Consider the following 24,153-nt stretch of genomic DNA (forward strand, 5'->3'; position numbering starts at 1 on the left):
CCTGAAGGAGTATTTGTGCTGTTATGGGAACTTGCAGCAGCTCCCAGCCTCTGCCTTGCAGTACAGGTGCCTGGGCAGGCACTTGGATTCTCCCAGATCAGTTCCCTTGCCCACACACAGCAACTTGGATTTCTCACTTTGGAATTCTGTTGTCTTTTTCCTTCTGTCAAGATTATTTCAAGCTCTAATCCTGCTTGTCAATGTTACCTGCAGTCCCTCTTGGTTCTGTGTCAGTTATCTACTTAATTTTACATCTGTCTCATAGTAATTTCACTTGCATCATATTTCTGAAGCTTCCCTATGAGAATGTCATGCAAAACTGTCAAAAGCTTTACTAAAACCAAAGAACATGACACTTACTCCTTCTTTCCTGTTCACACAGTCTGTCTTGAAAGGAAACTGGCCAGATTTGATGTTTGCACTTGACTTAACACAGTGGCTGCTGTTAACCTCCCTGCTGCTGTCCCAGCGCTCACAAACAATTTTTAATAAGTGTTCCAGATTTTTTTGTACATTGAGCCAATTCACCTAAAATTATCCAGTTCTTCTGTTTTCCTCTTTGAATCCACAAAGAAAGCGGGTCACATATAGATGTATGGCTTATGGCATAATAGACCAGAAATTTGTAGTGACAGCTTTTTTTTGGTAAAACTTAATTAGTCAGAATTCAGATTTGTGAAAGAAAACTGCTCAGAGGCAAGCTTTTGTTTTGGGAAAGAAATGACTAAATTTGAATCTGAGCGAAATCTACAAACTTTTTTTTAAGCAATAGTGTCTTTGGTGAGAGACTGGTTGGGAAGAAAGTGTAATTTCCCTTAGAGCTATTGTGATTTAGTACAGGGAAACCGGGTTCTAGGACTGTTATTACAAACAATTTTGGCAACATATGAGTCTGAATCAATTATTGCCTGATGCAAGCTCAAACTTTTAATGTTTGCAAAAAATAATACCTAATTTTAGTAAATAATCTATATCTGAGGATATGTTTGGGCCTTTTAAATGTTGCCAATAGAGAAAAGGTCCTGTGGATTTTATTTTCTGCTGGTGCTTTGTTTTTCATTGGAAAGTACTAACTCAGAAAAGCCAACTATTTGCAGATTTTTTCAGCAACATATCTAGGTAATAAAAATTTCCATAGAATATTAAAAAAATTATTTTGTCTCAGCAAGTTCAAAACACACAGTATTGCACTCTTATAATTTGAGAGTTGATCCTAAATACACATTTATGTAAAATGGATCACACAATACATGCAAGATTTATAAAACGCTTGACAAGAAAGAGTTAAGATATTACATTTGTTTAGCACAGAAAAGAGAGGCTGGAGGAAGACATTTTCGTAGTTTTTAAGAATCAAAAGGCTATAAAAAAGGTAGTAATTACCTTAATTTTAAGAAAAGCTGATTTAGATCAAGTAGATATTAAATATATGGATATTTAAGAACCAAAAAAGGCTACCTGTGGAGGCTGTGAAACGCCCTTAACTGCAGAATTTTAATTATAGGTTAGGCAAATATCTTGCATGGACAGCATAGTTATACTTGACTTTGTATCAAGTTCTGGGGCATAAATGGGATGACTTCTTAAGGTTCTTTCAGGTCTTTTATTATTTTTGTAATAAATATCAAAGTGGTACCATCCAAATATTTTGAAAAAGATAAAGTGACAGAGCATAATATATAACAATATAAAATGACCTTCAGAATCTCAAAGGGATTAAAGTTTTTTTACGTCAGCCTGGGCAATCAATATTGTTTGTCTCTGTCTATTATTTAACACCATCATTTAGGCTTCTAAAAGCTGTGATTAAAAGCTTTCTTCCCACAAATAGATCTTGAACTAATTGGCTGTCTTTGATAGAGTTTAACTAACCAAAACCGCATGATTTCAACTGTTCAGGGACACATCATTGCATCTGGGATGAGGGGAATGGATCAAGTGTTTTACCAGAATGGGATGCATTATTATCTCTTGTGCACCAAGAGCACTACGGGACCAAGACTGACCCAGGTGCTATTGAGGTAGGCAATAAAACAAAGAGGAATGAGCTCCAGACATAAATGATGCTGTTCTGCACAAACGTGGTTCCAGGCATAAGAAGGGAATGAGCTGAAAGAAAAGCAATAAGTAGCTTTTAGCCTGAAGATGCAGCAATTACTATGTGTAGCCCATTAATGCTGTGATGTACCAGGGTGCAAGATGGCATTCCGGGGGTGATCCTCGGAATCATTACGGAGGTGATGACATTTCTGCAAAACTGAGCATGTCTCTTTTGGACGTGGCAGTTATTCCCCTGAAGGTGGACCAAAATGTATCAAAGGAGAGAATTTGCAGAATCATGCAAGCAGTGCCTGTATGAATAGACTTGTTTTGAATACAACAATCATGACTTTAATAGTCAGTGATTACAAAGAGATTCTGAAATGTGAACCTGTGCTTTTTGACTGCCAAAACAGCGTTCAGCCTTATGTCATATAAAATCTTAGGAATAAAAATGTAAAATTGTTGTCAACTGTCATTTCAGAAACTTTGCAACTGACAGTAACTGCTTTAAAAACAAAAAGCATCCTCATTAATGAACTCTGCTGTGAAAACTCATCTGCATGTAAAGCATAATTTTAAGAAGAATTAACATTTTTCATATTAAAGGAGGATTCCAGTTGCTTTAACAAGCAGTATCACTGGTTTATCCTTGTATCTAGGGGAATGTAAAAAAAAAAGTTCCATAGTTTCAGTAGATGAAACTTAGTTACTGCAACACTCATGAGCCTCTGTTCTGTAAAGGTCATGAAATGAAAGCTGGCAGGGTCAATCCAGCACATCCTTCAGTCCAAGGCAGGACATACCCTCTACTCTCCAGTGAAAAAAACATCCCTGCAAGTATTTGCTCTCTTTGCAGAACCAGCAGAACATTTATTATGATTGCAAGGTCCCTCCTTTTTTTTTTTCTTTTAATTTTCTCATTCTGGAAAAAAAAATGAGAGTATTACTGTCTTGTTTGTTTCTGATTAAAGTACCAATTATTCATGATTTACATTACAACATGCTATTGTCATGGTACTAGGAAGAATGTGTGAAAGTATCACATGAGCTGGCATTTGAAGCAATCAAAACTGAAAAACAGAAAAGAGGGTAGGGTAGGAAAGAAACTTCAAACAAGTTGTGTTTTTCCTGCTTTTAATCTGCTTTTTTCAAATGCACCTGAGTGAATCAGAAATGAGACAGAAGACTATGCAGGGAAAATGAAAAAATATTAAAACACTGAAACATTAAAGTCATTGAACAACATTAAAAAATTAATAAATACCTCAATATTGAGCCTGTAACTTGTAGGACATTTAAGACACTTCCTGTTCTTTATAATGGAATTTTTGAGCTTTTTAGGACATGTATTTTCAGCTTTTCTCTGTAGTTATGAGGCTTTTTCCTTTTACCTGTAAATCAAAAGTTGACCTACTCACAAAATCACCAGATTCTAGCATATAAAAGTCTTCTCACAGTTATGAAATACTGAATGTTGCAAAACTGAAAGAGTGAGCAATATTAGCTTGAAATCCATAGGATTTAAAGGCAGATGTCCCAAAGCAGAAGGTGGGAACCGAAATAATGGAAAAAGAAAGTAACGAATTCAGAGATAAAAGGTGTAATTTCCCCCATCTATAGTTTACTTTGGCCACAAGGAACAGATACCTCATACCAAAAATCCAGCACAAAGCTCTTCTCAAATGTAACCTTTTGTTTAAGGACTGCTTCATCTTATTGTCCCCGGTTCCTCCACTAAGGGATGTGCAGAGCTTTCAGGTGTTTCTTTTCTCGGCCGCAGTGTGACACTCTGCATGTGGCCTCTTCACTTCTCCTCATCTTTGAGCAGAGCCCTCACCTCCTCCCTTTGAAGTGTCCTTTTCCTGTGAGTCTTGGGGCTTGTGCCAAAGTGCATCATGTACCGAAGGATGAGTGACTGTGCTGGGGACACGGGCACTGCCATTGGAAGCATTGAGGACACATTGTGCTTGTAGGATAGAAGAGGTGAAACAGTGGAACAGGCTGGTGACAGCAAGATAAGTAACCCTGCTGCGTTGTTGTAGTAGGAAATCAAGAAAGTATGTTTTCTGTGAAACTTCAAAAGAATGGCAGCCCAGGTTTCTCCTATTCCGGATGCTGCTGTGTGCCTCTAAACTGGAGAAATATGCTTCTTGTTGTGAAATACCAATGTAAAGATCATCCTGACTCAGTTTCAGAAGCTTTCTCTGGCCTCATGACAGGGTCAGATAAAGCTACTACCCCCTGTGATCTACCCAGAGCAGGGAAAGGATGAGCAATTAAGAGAAAACACTACTGATAAAAACACCTGTCTTGGAAAGTATCAAACCCAAAGCACTGTGAAGTGCTGCCTAAAGTACTTTACATGAGACGTTGCAGAGATTCTGGGTTCCTGCAGATTGCTGTTTTGATGGGCAGTAATTGTAATTTTGAAGCAGTGATGTAGCAAACCACAGAAGGCTGTAGTGTTCATAAACTGCCATGTTCTTTAAATCACTGAGACATAAAATGTTTTTTGTTTTACAGAAGCTGATTTCAGTAACATAATCTTGTTTTGTTTTATAATGGCCTGCTGGGAAACAACTCTACCCCATGAGGGGTGTGGTTAAAATAGCTCAAGGCCTGCTGTGATGAGGCTAAAAAAATACCACTGTTTGTACATATGATTCACATGTTTTCTTTCACAGGGTGGAGCAATGTGAAAAAAAATTAATAGTTTTACTAGATAAATTATCTTTCTGCTCAGGAAGTTTACCTGTCTAAATCGGCTTTTAAGAGACAGCGAAAAAATGGTCATACTTTAATACTGTCCCTGCTCTGCTCTGAGGGGTCCCGCGTGCCCCCACAGACGCACGGGTGGGTTCAGTGTTACAGTCGGCAGCAAAGAGTCGAGAAGGGCATTGGCATGCGTTCCACCAGGAGCATTTATCGCTGCTACAGTGTCCAAGGGTGCAGAGGCAAATACCAACATGCGCCAGAAACTCACAGTTTTATCCGGGGGCAGGGAAAAGGCGGGACTGGGGAACGGGGACCAATGGGGAACTCTGGGGGAGTGACGAGGGGGTAGGGTCTGACAGCCAACCAGGGAATCCAAACTGGGACAGATTAACGTAACAGAACAAGCATCCTGGGAGAAGTCTTTTTGGTCACCCTAACCTAAGTGGTTCTTGTGGTACTAGGGACTTGTCTTACTGAGAACTCTCTGTCCCTTGTAATGTATGTTCACCAGCCACCATAATACTTTTTCATTTTTAGTGCTGGTACGAGAATAACCTGAAGTGGATTTCATAAAACAGCTTAAGGTAATGAAGTACAGACAAAGTAGGTGATAAAATATATGTATATAAATAAGTTACTTCTCTGATTATTTAAAGCAGTTACTGATGCTATATCCTCGACTGGTGAAAATTAGGTTGGCTTAATTAGTAAGTAAGGTTAAGGTTTGTTGGTTTACTCTGATTTTCATCATCGTTTAGTGGTTATAGCTTTCAATCAAAGCAGACCAAGAAAAAGAAAACTACTGTGAACTCTTTGCTCTTTAGATGTGGAGCAGCTGCTGTAATAGGGTTGTTTGTTTTGTTAAATAACCTATGTGCTATGTTTTAACACAATTACGTAAAAAAACCCCCAACAAGAACAAACCCAAAGAAAGCAACATGGAAAGGATGACGGTGATCTTCACTCCTGGTTGACAAATAAGTATAATTCCGTAAGAAACAGAAGTTTAAAACTTCTCAAGTTGATTTTGCACAGTGCAGAGACTCTGATGTGAGGATGGGGGCTCTGCTGTGGCTGGGATTTTGGGGCCCCATGAGGTGTTTCTGCCAGTCGGGGCAGGGAGGGCCTGTCCAGGGCCTTCAAGGTGGGGCTGCTGCCTTCGCTCTTTAACCTCAGTCATAAATATTGTCTCTAGCAGCTCCCTGCCAGTTTCTTATGTGAGGAAAAGGCAATATATGGGGTTTTTTAATATTAAATTATTATTAAATTAATTTAAATTAATAAAATATTTCATTAAATTAATTAAATATTTAATATTTAAAAAAAATCTCTGACTTGAATGGAAATAAGAATATGGAGAAAGTTCTGCTTTTCCTTTTGCCTTGTCTGTGTGCAGACTTTCAGAGTTACTTTACTACAAAATTATTGGGCTTTATTTCATTCTCACTTCATTTTAAAATGCTATTGGTTTTGCTATATTTCTGCATATACTGTGGATTTTCTCCTAAAGCATTAATGGACATAGAAATATAATAGAAAATTTTGTGTTGCAGAAGCTAAATTTAATTAAGCTGCTACTCTTCAGAATTTTTTTTGATTCAAGTCGATGAAAGACAAGAATTTTACTTTAAAGTCTTTATATTGCAAGATTTGAAGGCTGAGGCAGGTTTATTTGAGGCTTTTGAGAACTGGAAATATGTGTGGGGGTGGTACTCCTGTCTTGAACTTAACAATTTCTGAAAAGAAGACAACTTTCTGCTTGCAACCTTTTAAGATGGGGTTTTCTGTCCATGAGTTTCTATTAAAAGTCTGACATCCATCTTGGCTCCATCTGTGTAGTCTCAGAACTAGGTGAAAGTGTTGTTTTTACCAATAACATAATTGTTCCATTATGATCTTTCCTTAAGAAAACCCTATAAAAGTAATGGGAAAATAATTTGTGTACAGAGCTTATCGTATATATCTTCACAGGCATTGTGGAAGCGTAATGTTGTAGGAGGTTAAACTTGCTTGTGGTGCACTGGATCAATATTTTTGTCCTAACTAATTAGTGTCAATAAATCTTTTCATATGCCTTATATATGAAAACCTCATTTTTTTAGTTGATAAACAAATACCTATACAGACACTTTGCAAATTTTGTCCTGAATATAAAATTCCTTATTCTTCCTCTGCTTTTAACAAAGAAAGGAATTGAATGAATTCCTACAGTGATTAACTAAATGCAGACGTGATGTAAATAACATCATGCTGGTGTAACTTCTAACGGCTTCTTATAATGCATGAGGTGCTTGGGGATTGTGACCGCTGAGTTCCTTCTAACTTTGTCTCATTTCCGTGTGTTATAGAATTTTTCTTTCATGCATATGTCAGGTTTGATAAAGCAGAAAGAAGTAACAAATAGTGAGTAACCAGGTAAAGTGATAATGCTTCATCTTAAGTCCTTATTTTTATTTGCTCTTCTGCTTGGAAAGCACCATCCCTTGGTTCAGCTTGGAAATTACACCAATGTTCATGAGCTTCCTCACACCAGTGCAGGGTTTTAAATTAAGGTCTATGAAGGGACGATAAGCATCTGCAGGTAAGTGTTACGGCTTCTTGGCCAGAGTCAAAAATCAGTGATTTTATATATTTTTTTTTTTGTGACAAGCTCAAAGAGACAGAGAATGATAGGAAAGTTTTTAGATCACCTTTGATGTCTTTGTTAGGCCTACACAAAGTAGAGAATTTTGGGTTTTGTGAAGTACTTTATGTGACAGCTATACTAATACTTGAAGAACTTATTCAACAAAGACAAAATCTTGAAAAAAAAGAAAAAAAGAGACCTTCAAGGAAAGAGGCATGGCTCTGTGTATGAAATCTGCATATGCTTCTTCCAAGGCAGAGATCAAGGAGGACAGAAAACTGCTGATCCTTGTGTGACAGCTAAAAAGAAGAGCCATGATGAGCACTATTGGTGGGATGTTCACTATGAACTGCCAAACTTCAGGCCCGAGTGAAGCTGTTGGTAAGCAGGAGACAGGGTAACCCAAGGCACATGGTGGTGGTGAGAGAGGGGTTAAAGTGGCTGAGCTGGGAAAGGAGTGCAGTAGGGTACAAATCAGTCACACTCTTTAAATCAAATTGCGTCTTGTGGTGGCCTGTTCCACCCCCCTAGCCTTGGCCACTCCCTCGGTTTCTCCCTATTTGTTCTGTACCCCAACCTCACCTAGGGACCGCCCCAGGGCCCCTGACAAAACCATCCTGCACCCAGACCTCGTTGTCTCTCTGCCTCTGAACGTCGTGGGGACAGGATGTGATTAAAGCCATCTCAAACCCTCATGAGAGACCCTTCTCTGCCTTCTTTACCCCCCCTGCCCTGTAACGCTGCTGGCTGCTGGAGCCAGCTCGCGGGGCTGTCCCAAATGGACTCTGGGATGCGACTGCTCGCATGGCCCTAGGAAACCTGGCTGAGCTCTCAGGGAGCAGCAGCCTGCTAGGCAGAGTCCAGTGGTTACAACAGTATCTCTTCTTTTATTTAATAATAGAGAAGAAAGATTTTGTGGACAGACAAATTTTTAGACTTGATTGTACCTGCTAGGTAAATTCTGGCTGATTAATATTAAAGTCAGAGGTAACTTAAATGAGGACAGCCAAGAAATGATAGCATCTGTGATTTTTGGAAAGGTTCTTACCTTCCAGAACAGAAACAACCTGATCCTCCCAGGCAAACAAAAAAACTCCAAAATGTGTAGTAAAAGAACCAAGGTATTTCACAGATAGCTTTCAACTGCCACAGAAAACTCCGAAAGTACTTTTTTCTGAAAGGCTGGTCCAATTGAAAAAAACAGTTACAATGATGTAGCAGATCTTTCAAGGAAAGTAACTTTAAGATACTCTAGGGGAGCACAATATAGCTGATGTTACTTGGAAATCCATACCCAGACAGTTGCTTGATGGTCCAGATTCAAAATGGAGGGCAATGTTGAACAGTGCTGTTCAGTTACTTGTCTTGGGTCTGGTTATTTTCTGTGTGCATTTTTTCATTTTTGTAACGAATGAGCTAGAGGGTTGAATAGTGTGACAGCTTTTTAAACCTGGAGCACATCTGGGAGAAAATGTGGGTGTGTTGGAAGATGGAAATGGAATCCAAAAATTGTATTGAAAAATTGGAGAAATACTATGAAGATGATGGATGAAGTCTTATGGTTATGCTCTGTGGGAGGGAAAGCAGGATCAGCTGGCTACCAGGTTCTGCAGGAAACTCCAGTGGACTCCTAGAGGATCATGACTTGGACATGGCTCTAGTTTGTCTAAAGTGGGTATCTTGCTAGTTTTCCCATGGCTGGAAAGAGTTGTCATAGGTAGTCTAGGGAAACATGATCCCAATAAGGCTGTGAGACTGATATGAACAGCAGTGCACCCTGCCAGATGCACGAGGTAACTTTTGTGAGTTCCTGAGCAAGCCTCAGCTGTAGTGCTGTTGTTTGCACACTGCAGTTCATGACTGATACAGACAAAAAGGGAGATTCTGCAGAAAGAAAAGAGAACTACTTGGTATAGAAATAGAAGCTTTACAAAGAAAAATGGAAAGAATTGGGAAAGACTGAAGAGGGACATCTCTTCAAGGATATTAAATGCTGCTGCAAACCAGAAGGGAATGAGCCATTCTCCATCTCCACAGTGAATAGGACAGGAAATAATCATAGATTTCTGCAAGAAAAACTGATGTTGGGAATGGGGATGAATCCTGTTAGTGTGAAAATGAGAGAGTTTTATTGTGGGAAATGATTTGCTTTTGTAGGTTGTGGAATGGCAGCGATGGAGACTTGCAGAACAGAAACCCATCGGGACTGATGGTGCAACTCAGCAGTACAGTAGAAGACTGCTTGAAATATCTTCCAGGTATGTGTTTAAAACATTCTTTCATCATTTTTATGATTCTGTCAAGAAAGCACAAGAAATGAAAATGAAGAGGTTTTGCCAGGCCCAAGCTATCCTGTTTCATTGCTTCTTAGTGTTCCAGTGTTCCAGTGGGTGCTAAGTTACCGGGTAAACTGATTTTACTGAGTTGATGCTGTAGCTTTTAGTAATGGAAATAGAATCTCATAGAGTTTTTTCCATTCACATTTGACCTAAGAGTCAATCTCCATATAATCACTACTTTAATTTACACAAGCAGTATTGGAATCAGAAACTTTGAATTTACTTTGCAGTGTTTCTATACTTCCTTTCATACATAAACTCAAGAGTAGGATAAACAGAATTTGCCACCTCCAATTTTAATTATTAACTATTGTGCATCTTAATTGTCTAGGAGTTATCTGTATATCTATTTGTGTTTTTTTAGAGTTTGGAGTTTCTACAAGTTACTTATGTTTTAACATGTCTGGTTTAATTTTGGCTTAGCAACTCTTTTTTAATTATGATGAAAGACCAGGAAAAATTCATCTTTTGAGCTCATTAAATGATTGTATGAATCTGATAGATTTGCTAATCAATTTCAGTTGAAGAATGCATCATTGGACAATAAGTCTGTCAAATGAATTCAAAAGCTTGACAGAATCTTTTTATACAAACACGTGATGTCAAATGGGCAGCTGTTGTCTGGCACAGAGGCACTGATCTATGTCTTGCAGAACAGCAAATTCACATTTTTATGAAAGGATTATTTCATAAAGGCAGCAGGTCCTGGTCTTTATGACACTTTATTACCCCATGCTTTTCAAATCAACATTTAGTTGGACTTGGTAAACATTGTTTAGTGTTTTTAATCATTCACAACATGCATGAATTTGTGTTCTCATGGAGGCAGTAATGCATTCATCATAAATTATAGAGTTTTGAGCATATTTTAACAGAAATAACCACAGTATACAATAATTTAAAAACACATTTGCAAAATACTGTTTTGCAACCAAAATGAAATGCAAATGCTGAATATAGACACAATATTTCAGATGTGACAGATTCCACTTTTCCTTCTCAGTTGCTAACATTATTGTTACGAGTTGTCATGTGTAGCTGAGTGCTTGGTGATTCTGAATCCTTGTGATGGTGCATTCAATTTCTGCAATGAGCTTTGCATTTAGAAAAGTTGAGTAACACAGAGTTGAGAGTTGGTTTCTTGATTCCTTTTATGTTCTTTAAATACTGGAAGTGAGCAGAAGTTCATTAAACTTAGGGGTCTCTCAATTCAGTAGATGGTGGAGCAGGGTGGATTTTAAAATTTGGAGGATAGAATACTTTTTCAGAGAGAATAAATGACAAAGACAGAGAAGCTTCGCTTTCTGTGAGAAACACTTGGAGAAGGACAAAGGGGAGGGGTTTTCCCCACTAATCCGGAATCTAATTTGTTGCTGCAGGCTTAATCACATCCTTGTGTCTCAGGTATTTGTTACCAGCAGTTAGAATGGTTTTACTTCTTTTTCTAAAGCAGGCACAGACAATTTGGAATAAAGCTTACCCTCTTGAAGCTGGTCACAGTTGCAGCTCATGCAGTGGCTTAGCTCATACTCTGGCTTACTCTGTGGACTTTTTGGGATCAAGTGAGTGTGTCTGTACCACTTGCTGACCACAAACTGCCCTTACAAATCTGAGTACTGATAACCAAACTTAGGTTACAGCAACTAGCACAAAACATTTGTAGCAGGGCCAGTGTGCTTCTGGCAGTCTTAGCACAATGCTTGGCTTTTGTGCACATGAGGTGGTTTGATGGGTCTTTTGGTGTCCTGTTTTTCCGTATTTTTTTTCTGATGTTACTATCAGATAGTAAGTTTTACTTTATCTGCTAAATTCTACCTGAGATTAAGAAAACTATTCCTACTTTCCATTCTTATAAGTACAAAGACAGTCAGATCTAGTTTGTGTATATCTGTTTATTCTTTAAAGTGAATTTATGTTTTAAAGGAATTGCACAGTTGGAATTAATTTAAATAACCAGCGGACATTGCTGCTGCCTCTGCCAAAGACAGGAGCAGGCATATTTCTCTGGCTATTTAAATAAAGACGAGTCTAGGTCCAGAAGTTCTTAATAGGGCAGTTTTGGAAGCTTGCCTCATGTCTCTGTTGCCCAAAAGTTGTATTTTGATTTTAGTATTCATAACCAGCCATTGATTTTTCCAACCTAATTTCCTCCCTGATGTATTTAATATCAAGCCAGATCTGCCATCTATCTACAAATCACCCTGGCTTTACAAGCCAGCTCTGCCATCCATCTACAAATCACAATGGCATTAGTCAGGAAATTAGAAGTAGGCTTAATTTTTTTTGAAAGTAAAGGATTGTTAAACCACTTACTTCAGCCCTCTCTCATGACTCAGCTTGTGTTTCTATTTGTTGCAGTTCCTGGCTCATCAAGTTATAACAGGCAGCATATTGTAGCTGATTCAAATTCTGGCAATCAGAATGGTTGTTTGCATTTTTTATTTTTAAAGAAAGAGTCTTCCTTTTTGGTAATAATTCTAGAAATATGCATTTGAATGACAAGACAGAGTCAAAATTAATTGTATTAGAAGAAGGAAAATATACTATAACAACAGTACCTCTTTAATAAAGAACAGGAAACTATTTAAAATTAATTACTGATAATTAATGACTCTAATTATATCCTGAATTTCCTTGATATGATAAACTCTATAATCAAACCCTTGTTTTTTGTAAAAGTCCTCTCAGAATATATTACCAGAAGTAAAACTGAAATTTAGTAAAACCAAAAATATTGAAGTTCAATGATCTTAATTTCCGAGAGATATTAAAGATGATTCAAAAGCATCACGATTGTTCCAGTCAAGCATATGCCAAAGACATGGCTCCCAGTGTGTTCCAGCCATAGAGGGATGGTCCATCACCTGTCTTTGCCACTGAGAGCAGAAATTTATGAAAATCAACATTTGGGAATTTACATGGACTCACTGTGCCATAGAATTCAACAGCAAATTTAAGATGCTCTGTTGATATTGATTAATGTTTAAGATCACTCTATAATTATGTTGTTATTATTATATATTAAGCTCATTGAACTTAATATAGAATATCCATCAGCATAATATATACCATCTCATGTACTCATACTTTGGTTTCATATGACAGTATATTTTTATGCTACTTTGGGGGTGGAAAGACCAGAGAACTACTTTTAGAAGAGGTAGGTATGTACCCAGATGGATTTTCTAAAGCATCTGAAAAACAGTAAAGTCTTACCTTTGAACTGTGAAAAATTTTCTAGATTTGAAACTCTTGTTGGGGCTATCTTCACAAGTTTTAAATCACATAGGGTGGTATTTTCTAAGGGACAGATTCTGTTTATGTGTTTTTGATGTTATTGCTGGAAGAGGCACTTTTCCCTACAAATAGCTCATCTGTGCCCTACTCAGCAGGGTGCCCTGCAGTGTTCACCCATTGAACTGAACCACTGAATCTCTCAAGTACAGAGCTATACATTGTAAAAGAGAATTATCTTGAGCTTCTGCACATAGATTAATAAATAGAAGACTAAATTGTAAAGTTCTTAGCTTAGGAAAAAAATCCACCCTCTAAATAAAACATCATGAAAGTCTCAAAGCCTGAAAAACTGTGTCTGAGTTATTAAGGGTCAAGAAAGGTATGACCTGAAAACAGCTAAGAATTATTGAGCAGACAGCTGATCTATGCACCTGGAGTACATGAGCATCATTACCAGGCAATGTCTGTCTGTGGTGCAAATCAGCTGTAGGAGGCAGCTTTTTTTTTACGCTGTTGTCCTTCCAGTGTTTTTCCTGAAAGACCGAATATTCTTGCTATTCCTTTTAGGACATCATTGCATATTTTTGCTTGTACTTATTGCTTGTGTGTTTAACTTTTACACTCCTTGTAAACTAATGATGTCCTACAGAGATATTTACAAAGATGACTCAGTTTAGTTGTATTTTGGACAGATTTCTTGTAATGTATCATTTATAGTGAAAGGAGAATTCATTTGATAGAAGGCGGTGGCTGGTGCTCTACAAAGTGTGCTTTGCTGCCGAACCCTTCATGCATATGGACTGGCTCTGTGTTTTGACAGTGTGTGAGGGGAATACCAGATGTCAACAAATCAATGTATACAGCAATCCAAAAATTTTTATTTACCAATAAGGAGTTATGCTTTTTTTTTTCCTTTGAGGTGCTGGTTGGAGCTGTTCAACAGCTCCATTTGGTTATTGTTGGGGCTGTATTCTCAAATGAAAGGGAAAAGGTACTACAGGAAAGAGAAGACTTTTCTCTCTTCTCCATGGGAACATGGAGTCTTGGGGAATTAGATAACAGTGTTAAAAAAGCACCAAGTGAAGGTTTAAAATGTTGTTATAAATCACTACATAAAAAGCCCGTCATGTACAACACCTCAGGATTTAGAGATCAGAAGTACAAATTTCAAGCAAGTTAAAATTTTGCTATATAGGTAAGAGAGCAGTGGACTTCAGATCAGTTGGCTCTACACCAAAAAGTTTGAAGATTTTAAATATTTATCAAGATGTACCTTTTAACCTTCACTCCCACTGCAAAGCAGCCTAAACTCTGTCCAAATCATTAAATTAATCCTTAGTGGCCTCTTCAAAATCAAAATTTCATTTCTTTAGCATGCAAATGATACTATTAATGTTTGAAAATATACAGTACAAAAAAAAAAGAAATCATCCACCTGTCTAGTTTGGTCTGGTCTGAAATCTTCAGCATTGTTAAATTATAGACACATGATATAAAACGTAATTTAAAATTAATTATTGCAATTAGATGGCAACAACTAGCTTTATTTGAAGGATTAAAAGATTAGTCTTTTTATCTGCTTTATGCTGCTGAAAAGCATATGTGGACACTGTAAACTGAATGATATAAGAGGAAAAAGTATATTGCTATGAAAGATTTTACTATCATTTTGATTCTGCAGTAAGTTTTGGGATTGCCTCTCTGAATGCAGTTCTGGAGGGTCAGCTTTAGAGCAGGGTTGCTGAGTGCTTTCCTCTCTTAGAGAACTTGGTGCCAAGGGAAGCCTGGGGATCACCCTGGCTCCAGCTCAAGTGCCCTGGTTCACCTCCTGAACTTCTTCCTTGGGTTTCCAGTAGCAGCAGCTTGGTGAGAGGGACATGTATGCTCCCCATGGCTGTGTTAAACTGGTTTTTTTAAGCTCTCTGTGAGAGCATCTTCTCGAGGTGCCCCATTCTAGGGGAGCTGAGGCCTGTGCACAGCTCTGCTGAGGTGGCAGCTCTCCTGAGTAGCCATGGCCTGGGTGCTGCTGGTGCCTGGCTCATCCTGCAGCACGGAGACCCACCTGTACCTCCCAGCCCTGGGTACACAAAGCCTGGGTGTGCCACTAGTGAAAGGGGGCACTGCGGTGTCTGCCACCTTCTTGTCCAAGCCTGGGTGGACACTTGAGGCTGAGCCTGGAGCACTGCCAAATCCAGCAGCCAGAAATGTGTAAGCCTGGGCTATTGGCATGACCTGGAAGAGGAACTGAGCAGTCCTTGCACCTGCTGCTACTCTTCTGGGTGCCAAAACAGGCAAGCGAACATCATCATGTTATGTGTTTTTCTCCTGGCTGTTGCCTTAGTTTCAGGAGACACGGGTGTCTGAGGGATGGCCTTGGGCAGGAGATGTACTCAGCCCACAGTTACGCACAGGGAGATGTTGGCAAGTCGCAGGGAACTGCAGCTTCTGAGAGTGTGCATGAGGGTCTGGGCAGTGTGCTGGAGTGAGGGGGAGTTCCTGAGAGCAGCCCAGAGACGTGAAACTCCAGCAGACAAACCCCTTCTATGCTGCTGGGCCCTGCTCACTTTGCCTTTCTCTGTTCTGTCCAGTCCAGCCACTTTAGCTTTTCTCCTTTTGGAAATATATTTTAAAAACATCTTGCTATTCTGAGTTTAGAAACTTTTGGTCATCTGCTGTAAAGTTAGATAGTCCAGACAGGTCTAATTGAAACATGAGGCCAAGCTGGGGTCCTGTCAAACTGTCAGGTCCTTAAGTTTTCATGCAGTTAAAATGAGTAAAGATGCTGATGTGAATAAATGAATGATGTGTAGAGAAAGGCCACTAGTGCTAAGTAACCTGAAAGACATCTCCTATTAAATGGATTCCTGCTCTGTTTTTGAGACAGGGTCCATATTTTGGGAAGCTTTAGTTTAAATCTAGACTGCCTGGGGTTAGTCTTTTGCTGCTTAATGAAAAGAGAAAGGCCTAATGGAGTTATTGTAAAACTAAATCAAAATACTTTAATTGCTTCAAGAAGAGTTGGAGTTGAAATGCTTCAACACTTTATGATTTAGGGAATTACCATTTACATTAGAATCAGAAATCTTTGTGCCGTATTTTTGCATGCCAACTTTCCTTCAAATATTTACAATGCTTTCAAGATAAGGTGAACTAGAGTAGTGTTGAAAACTAAACAAAGCTATCCAAAAAAGTGCTTGTTATGGTTGATTGCTGCCTTTGTTCCACATTACATGAGCAATATTTTGACATATTGTAAAATACTAATACTTCAAAATACTTAGCTCAATAATCAAATCTGTTAATATTTCTTAATTTATTGATTTTAATAACAATATAGTTTTTTTTCCTCTTCTGTCACAAAAGTAATATCAAATTCTGTGGTAGGCTAGAGCACAGTGAGCTGGGGAGGAGCAGAAAAGAGATGATTGGACAGGGAAATGTTTTGGTGCTTTCCAGCCTATGCCCAGCTCCTTATAGACCTCAAGTATGAGGTCGCAGCTGATGCAATTGTGAGAGTGTTCGTGAAGGTTCTCTGCTTTCTATGCTGAGATGATCTCAATGCTGGGGAGAATTTTTTACTGAGTATTTACTTGCATATAATATTTTTTGAGTAATTTTTAAAGAGTCTTGTTGGATGGAAATGATTTTGACTATTGTTTTACCCCATAAATCCTTTATGAAGACCTGAGAAAGATTGTTCTTAGATCTGTTCCCTAATGAAGTATTCTTAAATAAAAGCTAATTAGGGGGTTTTGGTCTCAAATATGCACACACAGGCAAGCTCAATATTGTTTCGGTAAGCATATCTGTCAATGAATATACAGGTCTGAGGAGGATGTAGATGTCAGAACTGAGCAATCTAAACTGCAAAACTATGTTCCTGCTCGAAAGCAGGCATTTCTTGTTAATGGAAATTATTGGAATTACATTTCTAATTTATTGACAAAATAAGAAAAGCAAACATATATTTGGTCACATTGTCTTTTTAAAATAGCTTTCTTTTGCTCATGTCCATGGATCAATGAAAGATACAAAAAAAGATTACAGCTGTTGTACTTATAGCAGGGAGGTTTCTTCAAAATCATCCTTTCCAGAAAGCAAGCAAACAACATTTTTTAATGTTTGTTATACCTATGACATAATCTTTAAAATATGATATGTGGTAGCATGTTAGCAAGTCATGCTATATATTAATAAAAAACCTTTGAAAATGTTATAAAATTTGGGTATGAGGAAAAAAGACTAATTTAGTTCAAAGGTTTACACAAAACAATTCTCTTGTTGATGTCTGATCCCAGATTTAACTGTGTAATGAGATACCATTCAAAATCATTTCACTTGAAGTTACAGCTATCTGTTGGAAAGACCTAGTTTTGGGAATCCGAAAGTTATAATCAGAGGAGCATCTGAATTTTTCTGTAGCTAGTATGGAGGTAAAGCATACTACTCCATGATTAAATTTAAAGCTTTGAAATGGTTTAATAGAAAACAAATTTATCAATTTCAACAATATTTCTAAAGTTGATAAACAAATAATAAATTTAAGTTAGTTTGAAAAGTATGTCAGCATTCTTTTGTGGAAATCAATGGAAACAAACTTCTCTTTTAACTTCACTTTTCTCTGTCTGCAGAGACATTTAAAAATTTCTAGAAAGAGAGACAAGATGGTAATTTATAAAAAAAAATGCACGGAGAGAAACTTATTGATGAGAATTTTGATCGTTAAGGAGAAATTTTCATATTCAAGGTCTTGTTCTATAAAGTGTTGGCTTTGCTGTGTTTTATTGAACCATGGGGCAACCAACATATGTCCCTGAATTTTATACCCTTAATATATCTAGAACAATCATCCTCCCACCTACTGCCTAGCAGTTTGCCAGAGATGCTATGCTTTATGTAAATAAAATACTTTGTGTTATACTTTACTTTCAATGTAAATAATATAACTTACTGTGTACTAATACATAAAGTCAGATTGATATTTTATAGCCTGGATAAATAGCTCATATTAATAACCCTACTAAAGACAGTATCTGCTATCCATGTGAATAACTTCTGCATAACTTGGCCATTTTTCTAACACTTGTACACTTAGCATGGAATATGTCAGAGTACCAGGAGGTCATATGAGTAATTTTTGAAAAACCTTATTAGGAATATTCATGATAACTCATGGCTCCATAACATATATTTCTGTAATGCCCCTTGAAGGGATAAATTAAAACTTGAAGAGATTTTACAAAGATCAGGTAGGTGAAGCCTCATGACCCTGGTCTGTGGAACCTAGTATTACTGTGCTTTACGGATAAGGAAACATCTGGAGAAACATGGAAAAGTTCTGTTCTGCCAGCAGGCAGTAGTGAGACCTGTGTGATTTGCCCAGATAGTCACAGGAATCTCTGGCAGAGCTGGGAAGAGAAACTAAATCTCTTCTAGTGACCAGGGGAGAGGATGACTGAGGCAAAGTGTCCCAGTCCACAGCTGTTTGTGGATGTGTGAGGGTTCCAATTTTGCTGAGTGCACACTGAGGGGAAGTTAAGGGCATTTTGATTTCATCTGCTTTGCCACAAAGGGGTAGATGGGATTCAAGAGTAAAAACTTGTAGATTTTTTCTGCTGAGCTTATACCTAATAGATCACCATCTATGTATACTTACAAGGACTATAAGTCAGTCTGGAAGCAACCTAAGGGATTTTGGTTTAGATCTCCGTGTGGGGATCAGCGATTTTTGGGTTCAGATCCTGTCTCAGCCACAAGTTATTTCTTTGAGGTTAGTTTTCCTGGAAACAAAATGGGTTTTGTGCATTGTTTCATCACTAGTGAAGTTGTTTGCATATTTATCTGAAGCTGAATGTTTTAGCTGTATAGTCAATCAGTGCTTATATGTTAATTACAGAGTTGTGGGAATACTAAATTGGCTTATCCACAAATGTAACAGGATGAAACTGTATAATGGGCATTCATTGGTACAGCAGCAAGACGGTCTTATGAGTCAAGATTTCAATTTCAAAGTATTTAGGAATTAAATAGGTATTCTCTTTTATTTTTTCCCAGAAAATAATTGTCATAGGCATCACAGTGATTAGTGTTTTCATAAGAAAAATATTAATTACTTGAAAGAGCCCACTGGTTCCTTACTAGACCTCCCAATCATTCTTTCTAGTTTGCACAGTCTATTACTCTAGAGGGTGAAGTCCAGAAGTCTGCACTCGGTATTTATGCAGTTTCAATTGAAATCAAATCCCCAGCAGCTTCAGTAGGACTTTTACCTAAACCAATTTCTGAATAAGCACTTCAGAATCTGGACCCTAGTGGAAATATGTAATCTGAATTTAAAAAGAATTGCTCTGAGTATACAGAAAGCTATAACGTTCAGCAGCTGACGAAGAGAATTCACAGCATCCTAGGTTTTAAATTATTAATTCCTATGAATTTGTTATCCTCTACTTTCCTTCAAAACTTTTAACTGCAAAAGAAATTATCCTTGTTGGTGTCAGGTTTCTGTCATTGGAGCTTGCAGTGCTCTTCCTCACTAGTGGGGTCTGGTTACTCTTTGCTAGCCAGTCCCCTGCTTATGCCACACAACCCCAGTGAAGCCCAGGTCAGCCATAATTTATTATGTTAGATGAAGCAATATCCAGGATTCGTATGGGCTGGAGTGGGTGATAAAATAAAGTACAGTAGTGAATACTATCTGTGTTTGGCATTTAGAAACCAAAATATGTCTCTTTTGCTTAAGCATAAGTGTGACTTGATATATTTGTTTCCCACTTCTGTAACTCACCGCATTCTTTTCTCAATAGAACTCATTGTCACAAATCCTGAATCCCAAGTCCTAAAGACTTTGGTTTAATGGGTTCAGGTTTTGGTTTAGAGAAAGAAGTCTTGCAAAAAGTTGTTTTATGGGAACCTAGCGGAGTCATAAATGAGAAAATGGACACAATAGTAGGATGAGCACAGTCTATGCATATTGGTTTAAGAATTTGGATCTAAACCTGTTGCTGAAGGTTTAAAGTGAATGTGCTGTGTTATGCAGGGAACCATATGGTGCTAACACCTTTGCTGCTTGGATCAGTCTACCCCTCAGATGACAAACAAATAAGAAAATGGAGCTTGATCATCTGCGAAGTTAGTGAAAGGTCTGACACTGAGTTTGATCAGAAGAAATAGGACCTTTTCTCCCTGCCTGATACTTTCTACAAAACCTCTGTATTTTGAAAATTCTCATACTGAGACTTAATATCTTTGAAAATGTATATATATATATTTAGAGAAGGAAGAAATTATAAACATGAGAAAGTGGAAAGAAAACCCCTCACAAAACTAGAATAGTCTCTGAGGGCATGAGGGAAAAGGTCTTATTTCTAGCCAATGATTGTTTTATCTTTTGATTTTCTTTGTAGTTATTTCAGTCCCCTTGGTCTTAAATGGTATCAGTACTACAATATACAATCATCCAATACACATTAGGAAGCTGTAAAAAAATAACTGCCTTCTTCATACATTTTCTAATAAACATAAATTTAAAAGTGTTCTCCATTTCTTAGTACAAATGAAACAGGGGAAATATATTTTTAAAAGAAAATAATTTTTCAAAATAAGTTGTTAAATTGAATTTCCTCTTTCATATAGTCAGCTGATAAAATCAGATTAGTCTACGTGGGGTTCTCTTTTGGCAGCACAGGCAATCCTCCATAATGACCCAAGCAGTATATGAGCAGTCACAGTTTCTTGTGCCATTCCTTCTGAACACCATCTTGCTCTGTACTATACTCAATTAAGAAAACCTTTGCAGTACAGAAGTGAAGCACAAGGACTGGAAATTTACTGGTAATTTTTCATTAGCTACTTCTCTGCAGTATGGAACAGCATCACATCATAACCAAAAACTACCTAAAGCCTGTCTTGTAGGCAATGTAGGTGGTACAGGATCCAAGGAGTTAGTTTACTGAGGGAGAATTTGATCCAAAATGGGAAGGTACTGCATGAATTGTTAAAATCATACTTTTCTCTTGTTTTCTATAGATAGGCTGGGGATATTTTTAAATTCCTCCTACCACCCTGCCAAATCACAGCATGGAGTTACTCAGTGTCTCCTTTCCATTGAATGTTTTGCCACGTGCAAGCTTTCATCTTCTGTTTCAGTGTACTTTTGTGTACTTTCAAAGGTAGGTATCTTGCTAACACATGAAACTGCAAGGAAACTTAATCATGTAAATAACAGAGTTCAGAGTCACAGGTCTAATTTCTTTGTCAAGTGGTACATTTCTTATCACTGTGTGGTTTGCTAATGATAGGAATTTTTTTTTATTGTATTATACCCTGCAAATTCAGTGCAAAGAAAACTAACTTGTATAGGTTGTAATTACAATGGATTTTTTTCTCCTCATTGTGTGTGGGTTAGAACCAAATGGAATTATAATATCTCTCTTATGTATTTTCTTTGCATTGGGAATGGAGGAAGGTTAAATGTATCCAATAATATTTTCTCTGTGGAAAGAATATACTAGAGAGTGAATTGCAGCTGCAAATGGGTGACACCAAAAACCCTTTCATCCTGGCTCACAGCTTCAGTGTCAATAGCTAGTATCCCTGGACTAGTAGTTTACAGTTAGTGTCAAAAGGACCTGACATGTTGCTGGAAGCATGAAATAGATTGACTGATAATGAAGATTACTGCTGGTCTACAAATTTTCTTAATCTAGCTGTATTAATAATTCCTTTAAATGCAGGTGATTTTGTCAGAAGGAAATAGTTTGGGTATAGATCTTTAAAGGGACATAAAAGGAGATGAGACTGTTCTGGTGTGTTAGAGTACAGTTTCAGAGCTTTCCTGGTTAGTTTGATTACTTTGAAGTGCCAAAAGATTGAATTAATTATGAACTTGTTGTTATTAGTGGGTCTCTTTCTGCTAATTTCAGTAATCTTACCTAGAAGTAATAAAAAAACCCTTCAAAAAAACCCCAAAAACCACCCACATCAAAACCTGCACAAGCAAGAAAGCATATTGTTTGCAAAGACAAAATAAAAAGCTTTGGTATTTATTGAACAAAAATTATGGTAGGTTATTTCATCATTGTTCTCTTTTTGGGGTTCAAATTTTTTTCATAACTTTTCTGCTGAAGCATTTAGATATAGAATTTCCTTATTATTTAATGCCTGATCAAATATTACTCAGCACTACCCACAATTTTATTTCATTGAAATTTTATTCTTATATTCTCTCAGGTGAATTTCAGATATCATTACTCACTCACATTTGGATAAAACATTTCTTGGGTAATACTGGAGGCCAGAATGGTTTGGTGTATTTCAGTTCTGTTACAATATTACACGAGCCTTGCTTGGGCCATTCTACCTTGTGCCCTCCAATCTTAAATGAAGCTTCTCCAACTCCAGTAAAGACATAGAATTTAAATGAATTATAGAAAACAGTCAATATGACTACATATTTTTCCCCATTAGTTTGCATTGGATAAACAAAAGATGCTCTGTGTCTTGTATCAAGCCAGGCCTATCTTTATAATCCTGTTGTTTCATCTGAGCCCACAGCAAAAGGAAGTGGCACATGCTGAGCACCGTTTTATGCTCACGGTAATCTCACTGTGACACGTTTTTTTTAATCTGTCAATGATTCATGTTTGACACAGACTTGAATTAATGTTAGGAGAATTAAAAGAATAGGCAAACCTTTTATTTTTAAAATAGGTTTTGCAAAACAGGCAGAGAATTGAATGCCTCTAGCCAAGACAATATATCAAAGAATGTTCCTTGAGATAGACCCAAAAATCAGGTGCTCTTGACATGAGGGAGAGGAGTTTGTTTGGAAAAAACACATAAATAAATCCAGAAAAACTAAAAAAAAAAGGCATTTACTCTTCTCCCCTAGAATGGAAACTGCAGTAAAAGATGACTACGTTTGCATGCAATGGACGTAACCAGATTGAGGCAAGATGAATTAATGCATAGGCAATTTCTGTAGCAATCGCTTAACACACCAAAGAAGCCTGACAAACACAACAGAGGTGTGTCTTTTGTTTCATAAAGAGAATCTGGAAACATCAGCTTGGTGCCTGACAAAGGGTCAAATGAAAAAGTGACCAGATGAAGAGGGAGGATGTTTTCTTTAAATCCAAGATTTTGGCTTCCACCCTGTAAAAGCACCCGATGAGTAGCATGCTGCTGGTGCTGTCATGGTCTGGCCAAATTTGTGACATCTCTGTCTCTAAGGGATGATGTTGGAAGCTTCGTAGGTTTCAAATCTACTTCATCTTAGTAACTGAGAGGGTCTCTGTTGATACCACAGATGTTTAGATAGTTACTCTTTCTCCCAGGTCCAGCAGGCTGTAACTGGGCAGTATTCATAGGAGAGAGGAAGATTTACGAGTGTCTCCCAGTGAGGGAACTTGCTTTCAGATTAGTACCATATTCATTTTTCCTTTTAACTAGCTAGAACCAAGAACATGATGATACTATTTATCAGCATGTTATTGTTCTGCTCCATAAACCTGATACAGAAATCTGGCCTGCCTGGTCATCAGGTGAATGTTTACTGAGCTAAATCCTAAATAATGATTGTTGACTTGTACTTTGATAAATATCCAAGTGAAGCTAGGGCAAATTTCCCTTGAATAATTGCTTCTGAATTCTGTGTGTTTTGCTTTGTAGAAATATTGGTTGGCAGTATTTATGCAAGAAGCATTTTGAGGTTTCATTAGAATTTGATAAAAAAAAAAAGCAATACCTGTTCCCTGTCTTTTTACTAGGAAAAAAAAGATCTATAATTTCCAGAAGAAAATGATCATTTTAACTCTCTTGTTTCCCTATTTTCTTGTCAAGGTTAAAAGAATGGAGGGTACTGGAGCCAGGAAAGCTCAGTGTCGGTTGGAGGTGAAGTCACCAGCATTGCATTTCTGCACCAGTCACAACTGGTAAGTTCAAAACCACATCAGGTGAGGTTATTGTACTCTTGACTTGAAATGTGAAAGTCAGTGCATGTGCAATCACTTATCACTGTTAAACCTCTTCCTTGTCAAATCACATATCACTAATGAGTTTTTAACTGCAAGTTCAGCTATGTAAATTGTCAGATTTCTTCTGCATTCATACGGTATGAACAGATAGGTAAAAATGCCAATGTTATGGTAATTTCTGCATTTTAGGTTAAAAAAGTGCATATAATTTTCCTTTTTA

General features: G+C 37.5%; 1 long non-coding RNA gene across 1 annotated transcript in view; it reads left to right on the forward strand.

The window, feature by feature from the left end:
* The window catches only part of LOC116447762, a 138,765-nt gene that overhangs the window by 84,033 nt on the left and 30,579 nt on the right, over nucleotides 1–24,153 (forward strand). The window contains exons 2-3 of the long non-coding RNA XR_004241688.1: nucleotides 9,542–9,642; nucleotides 23,800–23,912. This is a non-coding gene — a long non-coding RNA (uncharacterized LOC116447762). The remainder of the gene's footprint in view (nucleotides 1–9,541; nucleotides 9,643–23,799; nucleotides 23,913–24,153) is intronic.

The sequence above is a fragment of the Corvus moneduloides genome, chromosome 9 (genome assembly GCF_009650955.1).
Source record: "Corvus moneduloides isolate bCorMon1 chromosome 9, bCorMon1.pri, whole genome shotgun sequence".
In the NCBI taxonomy this organism is placed as follows: domain Eukaryota; kingdom Metazoa; phylum Chordata; class Aves; order Passeriformes; family Corvidae; genus Corvus; species Corvus moneduloides.